The sequence below is a fragment of the Ovis canadensis genome, chromosome 14 (genome assembly GCF_042477335.2).
Source record: "Ovis canadensis isolate MfBH-ARS-UI-01 breed Bighorn chromosome 14, ARS-UI_OviCan_v2, whole genome shotgun sequence".
NCBI classification, from domain to species: Eukaryota; Metazoa; Chordata; class Mammalia; order Artiodactyla; family Bovidae; genus Ovis; species Ovis canadensis.
In genome coordinates this window covers 52,386,574-52,399,366 of record NC_091258.1, presented here as the reverse complement: position 1 = coordinate 52,399,366, position 12,793 = coordinate 52,386,574, and positions in this window count along the sequence as shown.

Sequence of the window (12,793 nt, the reverse complement as noted above, 5' to 3'; positions counted from 1 at the left end):
TCACCGCTAAGCCACCAGGGAAGCCCCTGTGTGTTGTCTTACAATTTACAAAAATATTTTCACATATATGGATACATTTGCTCCTCACCCACCATGAGCTGGTAAATCCTGCAAACACAATGACATAGTAGTTAAAAGTGTTGTTTTCAGGCTTCTCTAGTGGTTCAGTGGTAAAGAATCCACCCACCAGTGCAGGAGATACAGATCTGATCCCTGAGCTGGGAAGATCCCACATGTCACGGAGCAACAAAGCTCCTGTGCCACAACTGAGCTTTTGCTCTAGAGCCTGGAAGCTTCAATTACTGAAGCCTGCACCCTGGAGCCTGTGCTTTGCAGCAAGAGGAGCCACCACAATGAGAAGCCTGAGCATGACATCCTGAAAGTAGCCCCCACATGCCGCAACTAGAGAAAAGCCTGCACAGCAATGAAGACTCAGCACAGCCAATAAAAATTAATTTAAAGTATTATTTTTTAAAGTGTTAAAAAAAAATGGTTGTTTTCTGGTGATAGACTGCCTGGATTTAAATTTGCTCTTCCTCTCTCTTTTTTTTTTTTTTTGCTCTTCCTCTCTTTATTGTGTGGCCTGCAACAAGTTACCTAACATCTCTGAGCATTTCTGAACCTCAGTGTATCCATCTGTAAGATGGAATTAATAGCAGCACCAACATCTTGGGATTTAATTGGTGGTCCAGTGGTTAAGACTTCACACTTCCACGGCAGGGGGTGTGAGTTCCATCCCTGGTAGGGGAATTAAGATCCTGTGTGCCAAGGGGCTCCACACACATCCCCCAAATAATAGCATCAGCATCTTAAGGCTGGTGTGATCATCAAATGAGCAGATACATTTAAAGTACTTAGAAACAGCAGCTGGCACAAAGTGCCAGTAGATATAAGGGCACAATAGATAGCAGCTGCCTTTAGGATAAATATTACCATCCCTATTTTAGATATAAGGAAACAGAAACTCATGAAAGTTAAATGATTTGTCATACCTTCATGCAGCAGAGATCAGATTCAAATCTAGATCTTCCAACCTTGGATGTATCTTTCAGTCCATACAGTAACCATTCAATTAACGTACTTCCTGAGACTTTCCACTACAACACACTGACCTGGGTGCATAGAATCTGTAATAGACACTGCCAAAGAGACAGTCCCTACCCTGCAGATAATTACAATCTCATTGAGGGAATCAGGTGGTTGTTTTTAATCCAGAAAAATATCAGTGATATTACTACTCAGTAGATAAGTTCTAGTTCCAAAAGAAGCAGAAATATGAGAGGTCACTAGGTGCTTGAGCAGTGAAAAGATAGCTTCTGGAAGACATGGCATGTCTGATAGAATCCATGGGACTAGAAAGGGACCCATTCTCTTGGGCTTAGATGCAGCAGATTTGTAAGTATCAGCAGGATTTGATTCAGTATCAGCAGCTGAAACCACATGACCTTGCAGCGCATGGGGAAAGCCCTCTTTACAGAAAGGTGGTCAGTCTTTCATAAGGAACTCTTTCTGCTCCTGCACTTGCCAGAGACCTCAGCCTAGAAAGGAGAGTGAAGAGGGGAGGCAATCCCAGAGAAGATACACTGACATGAGTCAAAGAAGCAGCTCTGCTGGCCTGTTTTGCTATCGTTTGAGTCACCCGAATCTATAAATAAGCCTCAAAGTGGAGTAAAATTAGTCCCTCTGATGTTTATGTAATGTTTGCACAAAAAGTATTTCTTTACAATTCTTTTAAGGGTGCCTAATCACAGTTTCTATTGTCCTGAGAAAAAGTGTTAGGAGTCAATCCTACAGTTATGACAGAAACCAGAAATGATGTAAAAATTAATATTCCAACAGCCAACTCTAACCTCCTAACATGATAATGAAAGTGGCTAAGACAATAAATGGAGAAGGCATTGGCACCCCACTCCAGTACTCTTGCCTGGAAACTCCCATGGATGGAAGAGCCTGGTAGGCTGCAGTCCATGATGGGGTCGCTAAGAGTCTGACACAACTGAGCGACTTCACTTTCACTTTTCACTTTCATGCATTGGAGAAGGAAATGGCAACCCACTCCAGCGTTCTTGCCTGGAGAATCCCAGGGAGGGGGGAGCCTGGTGGGCTGCCGTCTATGGGGTCGCACAGAGTTGGACATGACTGAAACAACTGAGCAGCAGCAGCAGAAAGACAAAAAACCCTAAGGGGTCTCCTCACAAGAAAAACAATTTAATTTTATACCTATATGAGATGATCAATGTTCACTAAACTTATTAAGATTATCACTTCATAACATATATAAGTCAAATCATTATGCTATATGCCTTATTCTTATAGAGTGTTGTGTAATTATACATCAGTAAAACTGGAAGAAAAAAAAAAAAACTGAGACTACCAGAGACGGACATACCATCCAGAAACAGAGCAGGGCTTCTGACTCATTTTTGTCCTACTCAAGTAATTTTATTTCCTTAATATGGGCACCATCATTTGCCTGGAAGAATTCACAATAAAATGGTTTGGTTTTCCTTTAAGTGTAAGCACCATCCTTGTTCCTCTAAAATCAGTCAGTCCTACGAGATGCTTTAAAATTAGTCTGAGCAGTCCACAAAGTATTGGAACATCTACAGTAACTGGGGCAGCCAGTTCCTGGTACCCAGTTCAGGAAACACCAAATTACTCTGCCAAGCCACTCACACGCACCAGAGGATGATCCAGGACTTGAAGAAGTGCCAGGATGAGGTGTCTTAGCCTGAGGAGAGGCAGAGAACCATAAAGTTTAAGAGATCGAAGGGATCGTAAATGAGAAAACTTCAGACCTACACACAGGTGGCTGTATTAAATCTGTGCCCAGGAGCTCTGATTCCCAAACAGTCAGTTCAGGACTAAGGAATATTCTGACTTAGGAGAAGTTTGAGGGTTGAGTCTGCACTTGTTCATTTCTAAAAGTAATTAAAAGTCACAACAATACAGCTCCCCAGAAAGAAACCCCAGCCTCAAAGACAGTAAGCTGTAATCACTTTTGAGAGTGCAGCATATAACATGGCTGGAAAACTGGACAATTCCCCCATCATGTGAATGGTAGTTGTGGTTACATTTGTTTGGCTATATTCTTTAAGTGCTCTCTAAACAGGCACAATTTTTCAAAACATGTGCCAGGATAATCTAGTATGGTAGTATTTTTCTTTTTGATAGTAGTTTTAAAGCATTTTTGTGTGTGTGTTCACTATTTCTTTGAGATTCACATCCACTTTGAAAGCTGTTAGCTTCTAGAAAGGAATGCACTGTGCTTCTGGTAAACCACTAATAAACTTCTCTCACTAATGGAGGAAAAGTTTTATTTTGTTTTTAATTAATTAAGGTATTATTTGTTTGGCTGTCCTGGGTGCTCATTGCTGCGAAGGCTTTTCTCTAGTTGGGGGGCAAGTGGGAGCTACTCTCTAGATGTGGTGCTCAGGCTTTTCACTGTGGGGGCTTCTCTGGTGTGCAGGCTTCAGTAATTGTGACATGCGGGCTCAGCAGTTGAGGCTCCCAGGCTCTGGAGCACAGGCTCAATAGTTATGGCGTCCAGGCTTAGCTGTTCCGTGGCATGTGGGATCTTCACGGATCATGGATCATGGATTGAACCATGTCTCCTGCATTGGCAGGTGGATTCTTTACCCCTGAGCCACCAAGGAAGCCCAGAATAGTCTTAACAATTGAAATAACCTTCATGCGCATTAAGCAATTTCAACTTCTACCAGCATTCCCTCTATTTCACAAGAACCAGTGAAGGAAGCAAATCATTTTTTCTTATAGGAGTCATTCTGCAAGAAAAAACATGACTGGGAAGCAATTAGTTTTGAGTCCCAAGTGCATATTTTGTTCATAGTAAGCCTCAAATAAGTAGTTCCTAAAATTAACTTAAGTTACACAGTCAAGCTTCCTTCTTGAGGTGAAGGGTGTATGTTTGTTTGTTTTGTTTTATGCCTTGGGGAAATTAGCTTTAGAAGCAATGATGGGTTTTACATCTTCTATCTCCTATGGCCTCATACAAGAATTGGAAAATCTGTTATCTTTGAGTGTGAAGATGCTACTTGTGAAAGATGATTCAGTTTAAGAAAATTAGAGGTTTCTTTCTCCAACAAATAAGTGACAAGAAAAAAGAAAGATGACGTGAGAAGGAAGTATTAGAGATGAAAAGATTTAAAAGACGAACCAAAACCAGGAATTCTCTGGTGATCCACTGGTTAGGGCTCCACGCTTCCCCTGCAAGGTACATGGGTTTAATCCCCTGGTTGGGAAACTAAGATCCTGCATGCCCACTGGTGTGGCCAAAAAAAGAAAAAAAGAGAGAGACATATAAACCAAATACAATGTGTGGGTCTCTTTGGATCTTGATTTCAACAAAATAAGTGTAAAAATGCAGTTTTGAGATAGTATTATGATAATAAAGAATTATATTTCATTATATTGGGTATCATAATAACATTGCTCCATATTATGAAAGTAAAAGGTATATGTTATAAACTGAAGTATTTACAGGTAAAATTACAAGTATAATGTTTGAGATTTAAATTAAATTCCTTTTGTCTCCAAAAAAGGTGTTAGGAAGAGGTAAGTAGATGAAATAAGAGCAATAGAATATTGATAAACATTGAAACTGAGGGATGGTCACATGAAAGCTCATTTTATTATTTGCTCTAATTTTGACATTTACATTTTCTATAATAAAGCTTTCTTCATTTTATTTGTAAAGCAGAGGACTTGAACTCCAAGAGTAGAAGCTGAGCAATACACAAAGTGGTTCAGGCAAATAAATTCACAAGGAAAACCAGAGTTAAATTATGACTGAAATATAAAATCTTTTAAAAGAAAACTTCATGGGGCAGAAAAGCTTCACAAGATGAAAAGAACAAAACAATTTCTCTTTGTTTCCTTCATACCGAAGGAACAAAGAGTAAAAAAAACTAATGTATATGGTTCTTTAAGTTTTTTTTTACTTCTCCAGAATTATGTACACAAATAAATGCGATTTTTATACTATTTTCAACATAAAAGAAAATTGCATTCATTCTAGAAAAACTGAGCAGATCTAATCTAGATCACTATACATTAACACTTCAAATAGACCAGCTCTTAAAAATGTTCTTTGCAGTCTCTACTGTGGTATAGTCAAGAGGTAGATAAAAGACTATAGCCCTATTTTCTCATGAACTCATCACAAAAATGCATCAAATACCAGCAATATCAGCAAATATCAGCAATATGATTGCAAATATGCCCCCCACCCCAGCCTTAAAAAAACCATGACAGTGGACTTCCCTGGCAGTTTAGCAGTTAAGATTCTAAGCTTACCCTGCAGGAGGTGCAGGTTCAATCCCTGGCTCAGGAACTAAGATTCCCACGTGCCTCGTGGTGGGGTCAAAAACAAAAACATAACTTCAGACAGACCATTTTACTATTCAAGAGCCCATTTAGAAATATATTCTAGCACTATTTGTAGTCCCATTCCAGATTCAGTTTCCCTAACCATTTGGACCTTTCAGGAGGAAGGGATGAGAGATAAGGGTCTGGAGATGACACAGGTGAGGGCCCTGGTGCTAATCTGGCGATGCCCCAAGTAGATCACCAGTCCTGTGACAGTTCCACCACTTTGGTCAAGAGTACCTCTCTTGACATCCTCAGAAAGTCCAATATTGACTAGGTCTGCTGGGGCTTCAGCCTGAGGCAAGAATCACACTGGCATCTCAATTTATGACCCATTTATTTATCGCCTACCACTTTTATATGCCAAGTACCCTTAGAAGCCCTGAGGGGGTTGTAGGGGGAGAAACAGCAAGCCAAGGAGACATGATTCTTGCCCTCATGAAATTTAGAGTCTAGGGCAAGTCAATAACAGTTAGAGCAAACTGCAGACTTTCTGGCCTACATACTTCTTCCTGTTTCGATGACTATGTTTTGAGTACCTGTGAGGTCAGACATTGTGGCGCACCAGTATTTAAGAACTAGATATCAATATGCATAGATATGTCATTGGAAGAACTGATGCTGAAGTTGAAGCTCCAGTACTTTGGCCACCTGATATGAAGAGCTGACTTATTGGAAAAGACCCTGATGCTGGGAAAGACTGAGGGCAAGAGAAGTGGGCAACATAGGATGAGATGGTTGGATGACATCACTTACTCAATGGACATGAGTTTGAGCAAACTCAGGGAGACAGTGAAGGACAGGGAAGCCTGGTTGTGCTAAAGTTCATGGGGTCATAAAGAGTTGGACACAACTTAGCGACTAAAACACAACAATGTCTACAAGAAAGTTTCTCATATTTTAGCCATGGTAAAGTAAGCAAGTAAAGTAAAGTCATTCAGTCATGTCTGACTCTTTGTGACCCCGTGGACTGCAGCCCACCAGGCTCCTCAGTCCATGGGATTCTCCAGGCAAGAATACTGGAGTGGGTTGCCATTTCCTTCTCCAGGGGATCTTCCCCACCCAGGGATCGAACCCGGGTCTCCCACATTGGAGGCAGACGCTTTAACCTCTGAGCCACCAGGGAAGCCCCCTCTGGATTTATTCATTCATTTGACAAAAATCTGTTGACCACATAATATAAACCAGGCACAGAGCTGGGGATGCCACAGCAAATAAAACAGAGAAAAGTCCCCGTTCTCATGGAGCTGATGTTACAGGGTGAGAGACAGACGAGATCACTAAGTGAAGGATACAGTGTGTTAGATCTCAGAGATGAGAGCAATAGAGAAAAAATATAAAGTGGTGAAGAGGGAAGAGAAGGTAGCTTTGGAGGGCTTCCCAGAGAAGAGAACATTCAAGTACAGACCAGAAGGAAGTGAGGGAGGGACCAGGCAGAGAGCTGGAAAACACAGAGTCCCCAAGTACAAAGGTCCTGAGGAGGGAGCAGGTGTGTGTTTGAAGAAGCACAGGGAGGCCAGTGTAGCTGAGGCAGAGTAAACAAGCAGAGAGCCGAGGGAATGAGGCCAGAGAAAAGAGGTGGGCGGCCTCCTAGGTCATAGGAAAGCTGGTGCCTATTATCCTAAGTGACATTAAAAAGTCACTGGAGGTTTTTAAAAAGCAGAGGAGATATACAACCTGATCTAGGTACTAGCCAGATCTCCGAACATTGGTTCATGGGGAAAAGGAGTAGAAGCAGAAAACACTGAACATCAGTTCATGGGGAAAAAGGGGTAGAAGCAGAAAAACCAGTTAAGGGGGTATTGCAATCATCCAGGCCAGAGATGATCCCATGTTAGCTCAGGGTACAGTCAGGTTGAGAGAAAGGGAAGAGTCAAGAAAGACATGTTCCTAGCATAGCATCACCATTAACTGTAGAATGAGTAGGTTCTTGGAAGAGCACTTTGGGACACGTTAATTTGAGATGCCTCTGAAATATCCAAGGAGATATCAGGAAGGCAGGCAAATACATCAGCTTGCCGTTCATATCAGCCTAGAGACCTTAGCTAGTGATATGCATGTTGAATTCCTCACCACAAAGGGGGGTAAAAGCCACAATGTTGAGGACTTCCCTCGAGGTCAAATGGCTAAGACATCACACTCCCAATGCAGGGGGCCTGGGTTCGACCACTGGTCAGGGAACGAGTTACCACACACCGCATGTGCAACTGAGACCCAGCACAGCCAAATAGATAAATAATTTTTAAAAATAAAAAAACCCCACAATGTTGGATGAATTCACCTAGAGAATAGGGAGGAAGATACTGAGCTGTTAGGCACAACCCTGGTGGCATTTCATGTGGCTTTTTCTTCTTCTTAGTCCTTTTCTGTATTGTCTAATTTTTTTTACATGTCATTTTTTCAACAAACCACATAACTCTTTGGGAGAGGAAAAAAAAGAGTAAAAGAGCCCTTTTCAGGAAACCATTGGAAGCAAAACATCAGAAAAGACAAGTGTGCCCTTTAACCACAGTCCAACATGGTCCATGCTGTCAGTTTGAAGGCATTAAGGAGAAATTTCTCCTGCCCTTAAAAAATTCATGACCACCTTTTGGAAGCTTAATCCATTCTCTGCGATAATGATGTGAGGATGAAAAGCAAAACTTGATTATGTTTGCTCTGTGCCAGGCCCTGCATATAAATTCCTTATACATATTAGCTCATTTAATCATCTCAACATGCTTTTGAGATCTGTTAATAATTCTTAAAATGTTATTACCCTCCTTCTTGCAGTCCAGACAACTGAGTCTTTGTGAGGGTAAGTCACTTGCCTGAAATCTCACAGTCAATAAATGCTGGATCTAAATAAGGGTCCTTTTACTACTGAACTCAAACGCTGAACCAAGGCTCAGTGATGGCACCTTGTGCCTTTGGATCTTGTAGATTTTATTCCAAGAGCTCTTTATTTAAATGCAAAATAGGACTTCCCTGGTGGTCCAGTGGCTGAGAACCTGCCTGCCAGCTCATGGAATGTGGTTCAATCCCTAGTCTGGGAAGATTTCACATGCCATGGGGCAACAGGACCTGTGATCTGCAACTACTAAACCCATGTGCCCCAAATACAGAAGCTGGCACACCCTAGAGCCTGTACTCCCCAACAATAGAAGCCACCACAATGAAATGCCCATGCAGCACAACTAGAGAAAGCCTGTGAGCAGCAACCAAAATCCAGTACAACCAAAAATAAATAAATATTTTTTAAAATATATAAAAATAGTAGATTTTTTAAAAATGTAAAATAATACTCAGATAGAGATCTCAGATAAAGAGATTTTAAAAACTAAATATGCTTCTGGGAATAACACTTTAGATAGCTTCATCTTTGTTTTCTCCTCTATTGCTAACAACTTATTAAATAGAAGGGTCATCTGACCGTAGAAGTCCATCTCTGCTAGAAAAAGTATGTGGGTGGAGAAAAGGTGCAGAGGTCACCCTTTTACAATCCTGCCAGAACAACTCTGGAAGCCACATTCTTAAGTTTAAAAAAAAAAATCTAGTGCACAATAAAAATCTTAGCTTTAAGTCAGTTCTCTCTTCCTGAAAGTACTCACCATAAAGGTTGGTTTGGATTTAAATGGCACATTATAGTGGTAAAGAACCTGCCTGCCAATGAGGGTCCGATCCCTGGGTGGGGAAGGAAGATCCCCTGGAGAAGGGAATGGCTACCCACTCCAGTATTCTTGCCTGGGGAATCCCATGGAGGAGCCTGGCGGGCTATAGTTCATGGGGCCGCAAAGAGTCAGACTGAGCATGCACGCACATAGTTCTTAGCCATTTCTATAGGTACTGCTCCACTAGAACCTGAGTTTGAGTGTTCATATTCAATTCACACATCAGCTGCAAAATGAAGAACAGAACAAATCTGGTCACATGCATACCTACAAAGAAAGAAACAAAAAGATTTTAAGTAGTATTTCAGTTTTGAATCATAGTTCTTCATTTTTCTTGTCTCTGTTATGTAAAATGCATATTTTTTAAGAGATGTATAGTTTAGCAACAACAAAGAGATGCTCTGTTTGTATCATAAGGCAGCCTTATCTGAGGGTGAGGGAACCAAGTAGAATAAGAAGAAGAAAATAAACACAAGAAAAAATATTTTTATTTTCTGATTAGTATTATCTCACTTTATGATAAGTATTTTGAATTATATCAGAGGTAATAGTCAACATATTCAACAAGGCTCTGTCCAATCAGAATGGACATGCTGAATGATGAGAGTGTCCACCAGCCTGAAAACAACTTCTGAGGCTCTGTCCAATCAGAATGGACATGCTGAATGATGAGAGTGTCCACCAGCCTGAAAACAACTTCTGAGGCCACCTCCCTGTGTCCCAGCTGAGTATCAGTCCTCAGTTATGTATGTGGTCATGATTAAGATGTTCAAATATTTGAAACTTCTAAGTTGGATTAGATTCTTTCATATTACTAGGCCAGTTATATTTAGGAAAATGTATGCTTGGGCTTCCCTGGTGGCTCAGCTGGTAAAGAATCTGCCTTCAATGCAGAAGACCCGATTCAGTCCCTGGTTGGGAAGATCCCATGGAGAGGGGAATGGCAACCCACTCCAGTATTCTTGCCTGGAGAATTCTGTGTACAGAGAAGCCTGGCAGGCTATAGTCGATGGGGTGGCAAAGAGTCAGACACGACTTAGCAACTAAGCATGCACGCACACAAACCTTTATGTCTCTATTAGTATATAGAAGTATATATACAGACACGGAGATGCATACAGATAAACATACACAGAAGGAAAGAAATATACCAAAATTCTTATCTCCAGATTCTTTTTGTCTGTACTTCCTAACTTTTCTACACATTTATACTACATCTTTACAGCTCAGGGTGGGGAAAGACAACTAGTTGGTTTTAAAAATGGTTCTGTGGGCTGACATATTCTTGTCAAGCAGGACTAGTTCTCTACTAAGTGGAGACAGTGCTTTTTGACACAGTCCCAACTTCCCAGGTGGCTCAGTGGTAAAGAATCAGCCTGACAATGCAGGAGATGTGGGTTCAATCCCTGGGTCAGGAAGATTCCCCTGGAGGAGGAAATGGCAACCCACTCCAGTATTCTTGCCTGGAGAATTCCATGGATAGAGGATCCTGGTGGGCTACAGTCCATGCGGTCACAAAGAACCAGACACAACTGAGCACGCACACAAGTTAGAGCCCAGTGCCACCCTCACTAGGTGGCACAAATGCCTTGTAATTTTGTTGAGCCTGACAAATGATGCAAGTTCAATAGGTCTCACTCTGTGCCCTGGAACAAGCTAAAGTAAGCCAGCAGCAGGTCCCCAGTACAGTTCCAGGATCTCCATGGCCTCCAGGGGTAGTCTTATCAGGTAATGTGCTCTGATCCGAGCTTGTTCCTCTTTCCCAGAGGCCAGATAGTCACCTCTTTCCTATTTTCTGGGCCTGTTCTGCTGCAGCACAAAGCATGCATTTAGGAAAATGAACTGACAAAGAGGAGTTTTTTAATAAATAGGGCCATATACAAAATAGTGTGAAATAATGTTTTTATTTAAAACAAAAAACTGAAAAAACCAATATGTATCCCTGATTGTCAGAATTAAAGGACAGTTGATAAAGTTCACAAGTTCTGTGTATACCATCAATGTCATTCTCTTTGTTCACAATAATAATAATGAGTACCACTGGATTTCTCTATATGTCATTTGTTTTGAATACTTTCCATAGGTTCCTTATATAAGTAATGCCCAAACACCCTCTGCAAAATTTGGTTAAAGAATGCCTAAAAATCAGTTTGAAAGTTTGGGTAATATCTGCCTCTCCACTACCATAATCTAATAGACTATAGTAATTCAATAATAAATAGCACTATTTATGCAGCACTGAGAAAACTGTGTTTACGTGCATTACTGATTTCACCTGAACCCTTCTCATAATCAGAGATCCTCAGTTTCTCAGTTTACTGAGGGGGTCATGGCACATGTGACCCCCTGGAATAAGGAAAGAGCAAAAGGCAACATAAATTACAGAAAGAAGACAACAGAAATCAGCTACTACTCATATTCATGGGTACAACATGACTTAAGCTGTCACCTGATAGAAGAAAGAGCATCTTCTGTGTGTGTTTGAAAAAAGCTAAGGAAGCTCTTTCAGAAAAATTTGCCCAGGAGCTCAAACTTAATAGCTATTACATATCTAAAAAAGGCTTGGCTAGATAAAGCGCTGTGCTTTGGTGGAGAGAAGTCCAGTCATTTGGACATAAATTGTATCTTAACCCTTACGAAATGTTTTTCTTTCTTTTGGCCATATTTGGAATCTTAGTTCCCTGAGCAAGGATTGAACCTGAGCCCCTTGTAGTGGAAGTGCAGAGTCCTAACCCTTGGACCACCAGGGAATTCCCTGGAAACCTCCTTATATATTTTTAAAAAAGCAAATGTCATTTATTTATTTTTGGCTGTGCTGGGTCTTTGTTGCTGCATGGGCTTTTCTCCAGTTGCAGCAATTGAGGGTTACTCTCTAGTTGTGGTGCACGGGCTTCTCATTGCAGTGACTTCTCTTGTTGAGCATGGGTTCTAGGGGCTCACAGGCTTCAGTAGTTGCAGCACGTGGGCTTAGTGGTTGTGGCTCCTGGGCTCTAGAGCACAGGTTCAATAGTTTGGTGCGTAGTCATATGGCATTGTTCCAGCTCAGGGACTCAACTTGTGGCAGGCAAATTCTTTACCACTGAGCCACTGGCAGGCGGATTCTTTACCAATGAGCCACTAGGGAAGCCTGAAACTTCTTATTAAAGTTTTTATTTTGACATAACTGTAGGTTAACATGCGGTTTGTAAGAAGTAATACAGAACAACCGAGGACCCCCTTGACCCAGTTTTCACCGGTGGTTTAACATCTTACAAAACCATGATTTGTATTGAGACAATCAAGATACAGGAGAGTGTTTGAAAATTTTTAAACAATTTGATCACTGTAATAATCAGTCCCACAATTCAGGAACATTCCTTTAAATTCCAGAGTTGCTAAGTAAGGTCTTATGAGATATGCCATGGGACTCGGAGGTGGCAGCATGGAGTGCACAGGAATTTGAGGGGCAGCTTGCTATGCTCTCTCACTCTAAAAAAATTTTTTTCCAGGAATTCTAGGCGATTGACAACCAGCTGCAAGTTGTCTGCGAAGGGCATAAGCTTTGAAGGCAGAGCTGAATGTGATTTCACCATAAGGCACTGCTACTGCTGCTAAGTCACTTCAGTTGTGTCTGACTCTGTGCGACCCCATAGACGGCAGCCCACCAGGCTCCCCCGGCTCTGGGATTCTCCAGGCAAGAACACTGGAGTGGGTTGCCATTTCCTTCTCCACCATAAGGCACAGCAGCTCGCAAATCACCTTGCTGAGAAGTTTCT